A 14,301-nucleotide genomic window follows, 5' to 3' on the forward strand; every position below is an offset into this window, starting at 1 on the left:
AAACCGTCCACTAACGTTGAAAGTAAAAATAGAAAAAAGTTTTAAATTAGAGAAGTGCACGCTAATTCAACTAAAATGTAATATCACGTGAACTAATTTACTTAGTTATATTAAAAAAAAAAGTGTTATAGTTATAAAATATTTCACACAAATAAATTTATAAATTGATATAATTTCGTCTGATATATTAGATCTACATTACAATAAAAATAATTTTATAATTTAACATAAAATGACATAGCTATGCTATTTTATTTTTATAAAAGTTTTTTTATAAATAATGCATTTCTCGATACAAAAACTAGGGTATACAAGTTTGAGAGTTGATAGTCTATCTCCTTCCGTAACTTGAGAGTTGATTCCCATTACTAATACAAGTTTGATGCCTCTCTTTGGGTTGTGTTTGGAATTATCCATCTTATGATGGATGATGATCTGTCTGAGAAGTGGCAAAAATTATCCCCACCGGAGGTTGAGAAGTCTGAAGTTATACTACTGAATTCCTCCCTTGATTCTATGGTGAATTGTCGACATCATTTCATTCAACCTTTCACTATCCACATCTGGCTTCTACTATATGTTCAGTTCCTTTGCTATCTAAAAAGGTAGATGATAGAATTGTATAGCTCGATAACAAAAATGGCTATTACTCTGTGAAATCTGGTTACCATACAGCTTTGTAATTGTTCCTTCCATCCGATATTGCTAAAAGCTCTAATGCAAATGATTCCAAGTGGTTTTGGAGAAATTTCCAGAATATGAAGCTGTCTAATAAACGTAAAAAAATTTGAGTGGAGAGCATGTACAAATAGTCTTTCCAACAAGACTTAATTTATTGATGATGCGGATTATTCCATCAGGTTTATGTGAACATTGTAAGTTGTTCGAGAAAGATGGTTATCACTCTTTTTTTTTTTAAAGATAGTTGATCATTGTCCTGCATATGTTTGGAGTTATATTCATGTGAAGGGTCAACATGCAGTGGTGTATAAAGAACATTTGCTGTCTTGGAAAGCCAAGCCTCAAGGTATAGTGAAGCTTAGTTTTGATAGTGCCTTATTTCATTCTTCTAAGTCAACGTGTATTGGGTTCATTTTAAGAGATGCTCATGGAACTGTTCTCATGGTCTCCAATTATAAGGAACATAACATGTTTGAAGTTGATGGTATTGAAGGTTTAGCAGCTCTAAAGGGTTTACAATTAATTTTGTATATGGATGTAACTAATCTGATTTTGGAAGAAGATTCTTAAACTATTATTGAAATTATTCATTCTAAAGAACCCAATCTAACTAGGCAGGTCCGTGATTGCAAGAATCAATATATTCTTCTTCAATTTGTAATGTATGATGTGCTCCATATTGGTTGCTAAGGGAATGAAGCTGCTCATCTACTCACAAAACATACTTATTTTGTGGAGGATACTAAACAATGGTGAAATTATTATATAGAATTTATTCATTCTAGAGTTCTTATAATTATTCTATAATGGATTGTGTAATTATTGTCTTAATGAATAATGTTTCTTTGAAAAAAATAAAAAATTCTCTCAAATTAGTACATCATTCCCTATCACCTAATCAAACATTGATTTTGTCAATCATCCTCGAAAACTACAAAAAAAAAAAAAATTGTAAATCAACTCCTTGTTTTTTCTTGGCAAATAGATTATAAGTTTTGTTATATACAAACAAAGTTTAAATTAACTCCGTACTAATTTGTGTATCAATACTAATTCCTTTATATTTAAAATTTAAATTAGCATTGTTTTCAATAAAATTTACTTTTTGACTAGTCACATTAGATTTGTATACATATTAGTATACAATTATGCTTGCAACTAGATTTTTCCATAAATTATTGGCTTGGTTTGTTTTCACAATATTTTTCAACTTATCTTATTTTATCACATCTAATCAATACAATTTTTTTAAGTTTTCACATAAAATAAAATAAAAAAATTCAAAATTTTCAAATCTTAAAACAAAAATAATAAAAAAAAATTATATATTGTAATAGTATTTTATTCAATTTTTAACTTTGATCTCAACCCATCTTATCTCATTTGTAAAAATAAATCATCTCATTTCATCTTATCTCAAACTAATTTTTTTTTTTAAAGTTGATAAAAGGTAATTTAACTATTTTCCTTAGCTTCCAAATTACTCCTACCAACTTAAAATAAGAGTAATGTTAGATACAATCATAGATAGTGCAAGCACCGCACATTCCTATTGAAAAAAAATTGGCCCACCATTAAAAAATTAATTTTTTTACGTAGCTCCCATACTCTTTTTTTTTTCCTCCAAAAAGAAATACACAATGCTTGCCTATTCAATAACTGCAAAGATTATTTCTCTAAAAAAAATAATGCAATCATATTAAATTAAAAAAATAACCCAAAAGAAAAATATAGTAGCCAAAAGAAATATACATTTTATTTGTACTTTTTATTTTCTAAAATTTATCGTCTCTGATTACGGCAACCATAAATTTAAGCGGCCCAAGTTTTCATTCTTACTCTTTGTTTCATAGCCTATCCTATTAATAAGATTATTCAGGATGCTTTGTGGATCTCTTTTTTATTTTTTTTCATTCTTTTAGCACCGGGAGTCCAGGAACAACATCCGGACTAATCACGGGGTATAGGCCCTTGGCAAGAAGTTTTCCGCAAATGCACCTCGAGTAATTTAAGGAGAAAATCTCTCAATCCAATAACCCTTAAAGATTGTTTTCACCCAAGGGAATTTGAATTTTAGACCTGGGGTGAGCATACTCCCAAGCTCAAGGCCTTTACCCCTTGAGCCAACCCTTAGGTGCATTTGGAGAAAATTGAATGATAGGCTTTTGAGAATCTCAAGTGGACATTTGGGGAGATGAGTTTCTAGTCTCTTCCCTATTTCTAATGTAGTGCTCCTCTTGTATACTACATGTCTACTTGGGTTATGGCTTTTGCGTTTGAGTAATGTTAGGTACAAACCCCAAATGCACAAGCCTTTTGGACCCCATAAAGAAAAAGTAAGCTTTTTCAAACTTTGCTACGGTGGAGTCTACTTTTTTATAAAGGGCTTGTGTCAGGCTTATGCATTTGGGGCTTATATAGATCATTTCTCTTTGTTTCTGAATAAATTCTTTGATAATTTTATAAAAAAGCGGATATGATTTTTTTGCTCAATAAAATATAATGCAAGGCTAATTTTTCGTTTAGTATATATCCTCAGTATCATGCTTGGTGCGCAACTTGGATTTCATTCAAAAAGCTGCCAAGGTTTCATGACCGCATTTTCATATCATTTATGATTACGTTAGGTAGTAACCTTCTGGGAAGGTGAGATTGTTGATACAAAGAATTATACTTTCTTCACTGGAAAATGGGAAGCAACGTATGCTCCTTTCTTATTCCAATTATTTTATCATGGAGACTTTGAAAAACCGTGATGGTCGAGAAAGCAATCCATTCTCATTTGGATGATCTCTTGCTACAGGCCAGAGGATGAGATAAGGCACTGGACCAAGTTTCCATCCTTTTCTCCCCTTGTGGTAAAGAGTTGGAACCTTTTCTTTCACATGTGCACTATTCGCTGTCTTAACTATGTTCTTTTCAGGGTCAAGGGTTGATGGTGGCAAATCTTTGGACCTGAGTAACCAACCCTATATATTTATGGTAACCAACCCTCAATTGTTTTAGCCATTTGGTGAAAGAACTCACTATATGTGAATCAATAACATGCCAATTTCTTTTATCTGCTGGCATAGAGATGGAAAGAGCAGTACTTTGTGAATGTTGGGACAGACTGTGGGTTAAGTATAGCTGGGTTTTACTATGTTGTTTCTCTTGTAGTGATGGCTCCATCAGTGGCTTCTATTATGATCCTAATAGCAGGTATTTTTTCCCATCCTGTTTTCAAAATCGGGTATGCAGAATTTTCTCTTTCCAATGGAAATGTGCATATGCTCATATGCTAATTTCTATTTTTGTTCTTCATTTCTGTTAGCTACTCCTAACTAGTAATCCCCCTTCCTCTCTCCCAAAAAAGAAGTCACTGATGAATAGAATATACTTGAATCAACCTGCAGCCCATTTCAGAAGCTTGAGTTAAAAATCGACAATGAGGGAAGATCAGGTTTCAGTTTTTCATCGTACGAGTTGCAATAAATGGATGAACAAGCATTTGATTTTTTGGTTATCACTGTATTGAACTACTCGTGGTCAGGTGAATTGCTTGATTTACATCTTGGAAAGACTAGGGAGATTATGCAAGAAGCTCAGTGAAAGCTGTTCTAGCCATGTGAAATGTGATGTTTATCTTGTAAAAATTGACAAGTGATATGCATCTCTTTGTATGTGTTAGGTGCTAGTCAAGAACTACGTTGAAAGAATACTTACTGTATATGAATTCAAGTTAAAACAGTGCTATCTTTTAAAATTTTGAGGATCATTGCAGTTATGTTTGGCATGCAAACTGTTGGAGTATAGCTTCACAAATTGAGCAAATGGAATTAAAGTCTAGAGAAGCACGGGTTAAAGTAGGAAAAGATATAAAAAGTTATTTATTTTTCTGTTATTTTCTTTTATCTCTATAAATACATTCTGTAAGTTGTATTAATTCATCAATTCAATAACGTGAAAGTCTTTCTCTTCATCTCCTCTATTTCTATCTTGTATTCATTGAGTCTTACCTTCAAGTGTTCATCAGAAACTTGACATGGTATCAGATTGAAAACATTATTGCTTCCGCAAATTCATCTTCTTATCTTTCATTTTTTTCAGTTCTTGAAATCTGCATTACAAAATTCTGCTCGAGAATTTTTGTAGTGATCCTTCTTGCACTTTCTTGCATTTTCTTGCACTTTCTTGGATAGATTTCTGAAATGGATTCTTCTGAAAATTCTGCAAATTCTTCAAAATCTGCAAAGTCTTCAAATTCTATCATAAATCCCTCTGATGATTCCTCTAGTCCCTATTATCTACATCCAAGTGACAATCCTGGTGCTCTTCTAGTTTCAGAAATCTTTGTTGGAGATAATTACATAGCATGGAGTCAATCAATCACCATAGCATTGACTGTCAAGAACAATGTGGCATTTATCAATGGTTCAATTACTGCTCCTCCTACTACTCAACAAGTTCTTCATACTGCTTGGTTGCGTGCCAACAATTTGGTACTTTCTTGGTTAATGAATTCCATCTCTAAAGAAATAAGGAATAGTTTGCTTTATGTTGTCTCAGCTGTTAATCTTTGGAATAAGTTGAAAACTAGATACTTAAAAAGTGATGGTCCAAAAGTCTTTCATCTTGAAAAAGCTCTCAGTTCTATAACTCAAGGTTCTTTATCAATCACTGAATACTTCAATGCTTTCAAAACCTTATAGGATGAATATGTTAGCTACAGACCATTCCCAACTTGCACTTGTGGAAAGATGGCATCATGTACATGCAATCTTTTTGACTTCTTACTACTTCGACAGCAATCTGATTATGTATTAAAGTTCTTGGTTGGGTTAAACGATTCCTATGCTTCAGTCAGGAGTCAATTACTTCTTGTTTTTCCATTACCAAGCATGGCTAAAGTCTTTTCCTTACTACTTCAAGAGGAAAGCCAACGACAACTAACCAATTTTGTAGGCCATAAAACTCATGCCTTGTTAGTAAAACAGAATAATCAGTCATTTGTTCAGTCAAAGTTTTCCAAAGATAAGCAGAAGAAGTCTTCTTTGTACTGCACTCATTGTGGATATCATGGACATATAGTGGAAAAATGTTTCCAACTTCATGGTTACCCTCTTGGTTGGACTGAACCTAAAGGAAAACGAAATCTCCCTACTGCCCATGCTGCCATTTCAACTGGAGAGGTCTACATTCAAAATAGTAATGAGAATTAAAAGTTTTCTTTAACTTCTGAGGAATTTACTAAACTGCTAGCACTTGCAAATTCAAATCCATCTCCTACACCAGCTGTGAATCTTGTTACTTCTCAATTTTCTGGTAAACCACTAACTTCTTGTTATTCAGTTTCTTCAACTTCACAGCATAATTTTTCATAGATCTTGGATACTGGTGCAACAGATCACATGAACTGTTCACCCCTCCTCTACTCTTCCACACCTAAACCAATTAATACTTTTATTAATCTGCCCAATGGCAACTCTGTCCCAGCTACTTATATTGGTACCATATGCCTCTCGAACACATTATTTCTACATAATGTGTTATGCGTTCCAGGTTTTTCATTCAATTTGCTATCTATTTCCAAACTTACAAAAGAATCTAATCTCTCTATATCCTTTTTGATTCTTACTGCCTTTTACAGGACCAATCAACCAAGAAGATGATTGGGATTGCATTTGAGAAACATGGACTTTACCACTTATCTCAAGCTACTACAAAAGCTGCAACCTGCAATCAACCCCAGTTTAATTCTCCATCCTTTGCTTCAATCATTACTCAAACTCAATTAGATCTTTGGCACTACAGATTAGGCCATGTTTCTAGCTCTAGATTACCTTCTCTTAAACAATTAGAATCATCCATATCTCTTGATTCTACAAATGTTTGTGATATATGTCATTTAGCAAAGCAAAGAAAACTTTCTTTTCCTGTATCTGAAACTGCTTCTAATAAAATGTTTGAATTGATTCATTGTGACATATGGGGTCCCTTTGGTATTATTTCATATTCTAGTTTCAAATTCTTTCTCACTATAGTTGATGACTTCACACGATGCACTTGGGTTTATATGCTCAAAACAAAATTTGAAGTCTCTTCTATACTTAAAAGTTTCTATAAAATGGTAGAAACACAATTCAGTGTTCCTATCAAAACAATAAGGACAGACAATAGACCAAAATTCTTTTTAACTCAATTCTATGATGATCATGGCATTATATATCAAAGGAGTTGTGTGGAAACTCTACAACAAAATGGAGTTGTGGAGAGGAAGCATCAACACTTGTTAAACACTGCCAGAGCCTTAATGTTTCAAGCAAATATACATTTAACTTTTTGGAGTGATTATGTGTTGACTGCTGCCCACATCATAAACAGAATTCCCACCACCTTCTCAAAACTAAAACACCATTTGAAATGCTTTTTAACAAAGCACCTAACCTCTCACATCTTAAAGTTTTTTGTTGTCTTTGTTTTGCCTCAACACTTACAAATCACAGACATAAATTTGATCCAAGAGCTACAAAATGCCTTTTCTTAGGTTACCCCTCTGATATAAAAGGCTATAAGCTGATGTACCATAACATAAACAAAATATTCATTTCGAGAAATGTAGTTTTCTATTAAAACAGTTTTCCCTTTAAAGCTCTTTCACCTATTTCATATTCTGAGACACACTCCTTTCTATTTCTTCCAACTAACTCTACTTCAGAATTCTTTCATGATCAAACCAGAAAAGATCATAATCCCTCTACTATCATTCAGTCAGATCAGAATCTAGCCTCTTTGCCTAATGAACCAATTCTACATTCTGACTCACCTTCTTTGCCTAATGCTCAGGACTTTTCCAATACTAATGAATCTGACCAATCTGCCTCAAACATACAACAACTCAGAAAATCTTCAAGAATTAAACAATAACCAGTATTCTTACAGGATTATTATTGTCGTAATGTTTCTACTGTTTCAAGTGCAAATCAATCATCTACTTCTACTGGTTGTTCTGATAATTCAGGTACTCTCTATCCTCACTACAAGAAATTTAATTTTTAGGGACGAAATTTCTTAGGGACGAAATTAATTTCGTCCCTAAAAGTACTTTTCTGAGACGAAATTTTAATTTCGTCTCAAAACATGGAAAACCTTATAAATCCGTTCGAACTAAAAAAAATTAGTTCGAACTTGAGATTCTGAGACGAATTAGGTCGTCTCCAAAAATCTATGCCGTTCGAACTAATTAAATTTAATTCGAACAGAAAATTAATTAATTCGAATGCAATATTATTTGTTCGAATTAGTATTAACGTGTTCGAACGGTATTATTTAATTGAAAAGATATATTGTTAAAATTGTAAGAATACATATTTTTTCTATTAAGTTTTTATCATTTCCAAAGTAAATAAAAAGTTCTATATATTATATATTATGATTTACAATGAATTAAAATATTTACAAATTCATAAATAATTAATTTTATGTAATTAATTTAAAAATATTTTGGTTAACTAAATATTAATTTAAAGATAGTGTCATTTTTTCAATTATCGTGAACACTAAGTATAATGAGAAGAAATGTGTTATTAACAATAAAGAGGCTAGCAAACACTAAAAATAAAAACTATACTGCATTAATTACATTCCAAAATGAGTTAGACGTTCTATACAATATAAAAAAGTAAAAAAATTACTAACAATATTTATTTATTATATAAATCAAAATCCTCCTGTAAAGTTTGCAACCGTCCTTCTAGGTCCTTAAGCTTCTCCATCATGGGCTGAATGAAGTCCCTCAATAAAATGTCGCGGTGGTCCGCCAATATAGCTCGTACCTCATCTGGAGTAGCCCCAGCAGGGTGTCTCTCAATAGGGGCAGCAGCAGTAGAAGCTGGATCAGTAGGCGGAGGCTGATCCTGTAGGACTGGACGAGTCTTCGACAAGTGACCCTTGCTCTTACTGAATGTGATCTTGTTAACGGGCCCCATCTGTGGCGACCTCCGCTCAGTCAAAGTCACTGCAACCCCTGAATGGAGTAAGAGGTTAGATATCAAAAGCGCAAATGGTAGACTACCTCCACCCGAATAGCGTGACTCTGTGCGAATGCGGAGGAAGAAATATAATGCCAGATCAATCGGCTCCCCCTGTGCTAACCGTAACAAAAATCTGGCCCGCTCGATCCTGAAATCAGTCTTGTGTTTTTTCGGATCAATGTTATACCCAACAATCAAATTAAGCATTCTGAAAAATGCTATACAGTCGGCCTGTCGGATCACTTTACCGCCATCATATGGAGGAGCCTCAGGGTCTCGCACTAGGTCACGAACCTGATCGTCTGTGAGACCATCATCAGGTACCTCATCACCGCTCTCGCTATCATCCGAGCTAGCATCCAGCTCTGCGGTCTGTCTATCCGGCACTGGCGATGAGGATGCGACTGTAGTGTCCTCTCCAGATGGTGCAGTCGCTGATCTCGCTGCTGCTGCTGCAGGATAGGCACCGGGCTCTCGCCGCAAATCTAGGAACTCAGCAATAACGCGAGGAGAGAATATAATACTCACTCCCCGGACTACTAAGTTATAGCATAGAGCATCACCAGGCTGCTCACCCATGGCACGGTAAAACTCACCGACCATCTCAGGATATGCTGTGCCCCTCTGTTGACAGATCGGGGTCCATCCACGATCGGTGATGATGTCATGTATGCTCCGCCCCTCCCAAGTGAGGTCACGGAAGTCACCTAAAATGATCTCCCGCTCAACTAGTATAGGCCTGACGGCCGGCTGAGAAGGAGATGCGGAGGTACTTTCTACTGTCTGGGGTCTGGAACGTTTTCTTTCGCTGCTGCTTGCCATTAGTATACTGTTGATGTATAAAAGATATATGTGATCTAATTAAAGTGAATTAGAGGAATGATGATATTGTGCTATCATGGTTGACAACTGCTTATTCGAATGGCCTTTAATTCCATTCGAATTAAATTATATTCATTCGAATGAAATTTAAATTCATTCGAATGAACATAATTTTCATTCGAATGACCTCAGATATGTCCATTCGAATTAGCCTAAAATCCATTCGAATAAAATTATATTCCATTCGAATTAACATAAATTTAATTCGAATGGACTTGACTTCAATTCGAATGAAATTTGTATTCATTCGAACGGACCTGAGCCAAACAGACATGGCTGAGTCGACTCAGAACCGAACCGACACATTCATTTTTATGAAGGAATCCAATATTTTAATCGGTAGAAATGATTTAGGAGTAAATCCCTATCATTTCTACCGATTATAGTTGTGTCATTTGCCCCCAAAACAACAAAATGGGGCCGGATTGATTCAAAATCCGACCCCCCCAAAACTAACTAAAAAAATTATAAAAATAATTAACATTTAACCCATACCTCTTGTTCTAGGAGATTTGAGGAGTTGGTCGGAGTTGGTGGCGGCGTTGTGGCTGCTAACGGCGGAGGAAATCGAAAAGTTCGAATGAGAGGAGGCACGAAATCTCCTGGGGAAGAAACTGGTTCGCGGCTTAAATAACGTGATTTCGTTCGAACGGAAGTATAATTAGTTCGAACTAAAAGGGTATAAGTTCGAACTAGAAGGGTATAAGTTCGAATGAATTATATAATACTTCATAAAAATATATATATAAGTACAAGAGGTAAAACAATTGAGAAGTATTAGTAATAATAGTATATAATACAGAGTATACTAGTACTAATGGCCAAATTTCTCACTAGTATATATAATAATATATATTAGATAACTATATATCGATAGTATAGAGTTTTATACTATTTACTTATATATACTTGTAAGTATCTAGTATATATATATGTAATAGTATATATATTATGGATTAGATGAGTATAAAATAGTATTGTCTAAAGTATTGCATTATAAAGTAAATATAGTAAGTATATAGTAAAACATTGCATTAATTATACTAGTATAAAAAACATATTTCTAATATGTTTAGTTGTATATTAATAATAAACCAAGTACTTGGACTATATTATAAAATATTACAGTATTATTAGTTTTCATATTTTGATGGTATCTATACTTTAATATCACTTAGTATTATACTATTAGTGATACTTAGTATTATACTTATAGTGATACTAACTTATAAGTATAACACTATTAGTGATTGTAAATAAAATATTATACTATTTTAAATACTTAATATTATAGATTGATAAGAAACTTAGTATTATGATATTAGTGACACTTAGTATTATATAGTCTATATAATTTTTTACATATACACATAATAATATTGGGTGTATTATGTGTATAGTTATATATTTATCTAATTATCTGTTCGAACTAATATAATGTTAGTTCGAATAGAGATAATTCATGTTCGAACGAATTTTTTTTGTTTGGAGGGAAAATTCGCGCCAAGTTATCAGTATATGCTGGAGAATATTCCTTTTTCTGTTCGACACTGGAAAAATATTAATTCGAACGCGAAAAAATTGTGGGAAAAATTAGCGGTATTTGGACTTTCGCGTTCGAACTGATTAAAATTTAGTTCGAACTGAAATGCACATATTATTAATCCGATCCTTTCACTTCATTTTTCACTCGGATTGAAGATTGAGAAAAGGAGAGAGAGCGTGGCAGAGGCTGTGAGAGAGTGTTGTGGAGAGAGAGAGCTTGAAAGCGTTGAGAGAGAAGAGATTCTTGAGAGAGAAAGGAGAAGGACAAGAGGTAAGTTGTGTTTTTTTGTATTTTTCATTTCGATTTTCGTTTACAAATATCTATAGAGTTTTTGCATTTATTTGTTGGGATAGAACAACAGTTTAATGTGTTTTATGTATATATAGGTATTGTGGATTGACTAAAGTTTGAATTGCTAGTACAAGAGGTAAGTTTTATTAGTTTTCTAAGTTTTTTAATAATCATATTTAGAGATATTCATGATGTTTTGAGTTTGTTGTATTGAAATATGGCATCATGAATGCAGAAATTGTGTTTTGTTTATCAGTTTTGTGCTCTGTTTCGTGACTGGTTTCTGGGTTGGTTTAATTCGAACGCTCTGAATACCGTTCGAATTAATTTTTATTTGTTCGAACAGAATATAACTTCACTAGCGTTCCATTCGAACTTATAGAGTGTTTGTTCGAACAGTATCACAGAATTAAATACTTATTATTTGCAGTGATAATTAAATAGCTTAATACTCCAAATATAATAATAAGATATTTAATTAAAAAATTATAATTAAATATGTGAAGATATTTGAGTACTCAAGTAATAAGATGATTAATACTTAATGTATAATTAATTATATCTAAGTACACTAATTAAATAGCTTAATACTCCAAATATAATAATAAGATATTTAATTAAAAAATTATAATTACATATTTGAACATAAGTAAGTACTCAAGTAATAAGATGATTAATACTTAATGTATAATTAATTATATCTAAGTACACTAATTAAATAGCTTAATACTCCAAATATAATAATAAGATATTTAATTAAAAAATTATAATTACATATTTGAACATAAGTAAGTACTCAAGTAATAAGATGATTAATACTTAATGTATAATTAATTATATCTAAGTACACTAATTAAATAGCTTAATACTCCAAATATAATAATAAGATATTTAATTAAAAAATTATAATTACATATTTGAACATAAGTAAGTACTCAAGTAATAAGATGATTAATACCTAATGTATAATTAATTATATCTAAGTACACTAATTAAATAGCTTAATACTCCAAATATAATAATAAGATATTTAATTAAAAAATTATAATTACATATTTGAACATAAGTAAGTACTCAAGTAATAAGATGATTAATACCTAATGTATAATTAATTATATCTAAGTACACTAATTAAATAGCTTAATACTCCAAATATAATAATAAGATATTTAATTAAAAAATTATAATTAAATATGTGAAGATATTTGAGTACTCAAGTATTAAATATTTCAAGGCCCATCATGTATACTTGTAATGTAATCTTCCCATGTATTTGTGACATATGCTTGTTATGTTTATTACTAAGTGTTTGGATTTTGTAGTTATTTTACATGCAGTTAAACCTTAGACCCGTTCGAGAGTTGTGGCCAAATATTCTCTTAAAGAATATTTGGGTATAACTCTTGAATTGTCCAAAGTGGACAGTTTGGGATTCTATCATCTATATGGCATATATACTTAGTTATAACTCCTGTGTTAGTCAATTTAAATTTTGGTTTAACATTTTTCTACATTCTTCGAGTATGTAGTTCATAAGTTTCTCGGCTCATGAATAGGGTCGACGACTTATCGTGACTAGCATACTTGGAGAATTGTAGGGAAATGCTGCCGAAATTTAAACTAACATATGAGTTTTAGACTGAGTATATATGCGATATAGATGATAGTCTCTCGAATGGGATAGGACCAACTACCTTAAAAGTACATGGTAATTAAACACATGTATTGTAATAGTTGAATGATAGTGTTTATCCCATGATTGTGGTTTTCCTTTATAGATGGATAAAAGTTGGATGTTGTTGGGAGATAGACTTGGTCGAGACTATATACAATATGCACAAGGGGTGAAGTCTTTCTTAGAATTTGCTTGTGGGAGTGTTGATAGTCGAGGATTTATAAGATGCCCATGCAAGAAGTGCAAAAACCTTAGTTCTTATAATATGACGGTTGTGGAGGATCATTTATTCGTAAATGGAATTGATGGTAAATATTCAGATTGGGTTTTACATGGAGAACCATTTCCCCAAGGAGTTAGATTTGGCAGTCACACCAACCAGATGGGTGAATGTAACGAGATCGACACGGAGGACATAAATGTTGATATTTCTGATGATGGTTATGATAATGGAGAAGATATGACTGAAATGTTAGGAGATCTTGGCGCTGGTATATTTGGTGCCAGGGTTGGAGAAGGAACATCTACCCAGTCATTTGGGGGAAATGAAGACTTTGGATCATTGTGGGAGGATGCACAACGAGAATTGTACGAAGGGTGTACCCGTCATAGCAAGTTGTCATTCACTGTCAGGTTGCTCCATATAAAGTCTATTTGTCGTATTTCTGCAAAGGCTATCGATATGCTGCTTGAATTATTTAAAGAGGCTCTGCCAGAGGATAACGTAGTACCTCGGAATTTTTATGAAGCGAAGAAATTGAAGCGAGGGTTAGGATTTGATTATAATATCATCCATGCATGTAAGAATGATTGTGTTCTCTTCTGGAAGCAATATGCAGAATGTGAATCATGTCCGGTGTGTCTTGAGTCAAGATGGACATCAGATAAGCGTAATGTACCCCAGAAAGTGCTAAGACATTTTCCGCTTATTCCTCGACTTCAAAGATTATTTACTTCCCGGATGACTGCGAAAGATATGACTTGGCATCACACAGAAAGAGTTCAAAATGATCAATTTCTCACTCATCCTGCAGATTCCTTACAATGGAAGAAATTTGATGACGAGTATCCATGGTTTGCTGAAGAACCTCGCAATGTACGTCTTGGTTTAGCAACTGATGGGTTTAATCCATTTGGCAACATGAGCACTTCTCATAGCACTTGGCCTGTCATAGTAATGCCTTATAATTTGCCACCATGGAAGTGTATGAAGG

The 14,301-nt window shown here is 33.0% G+C and overlaps 1 pseudogene; it reads left to right on the forward strand.

Annotated features, from left to right (window-relative positions):
• Nucleotides 1–423: 423 nt before the first annotated feature.
• LOC122277088 lies at nucleotides 424–4,462 on the forward strand (annotated as a pseudogene).
• The last annotated feature ends 9,839 nt before the right edge of the window (nucleotides 4,463–14,301 follow it).

This window comes from Carya illinoinensis, chromosome 9, assembly GCF_018687715.1.
Source record: "Carya illinoinensis cultivar Pawnee chromosome 9, C.illinoinensisPawnee_v1, whole genome shotgun sequence".
Classification (NCBI taxonomy): Eukaryota; Viridiplantae; Streptophyta; class Magnoliopsida; order Fagales; family Juglandaceae; genus Carya; species Carya illinoinensis.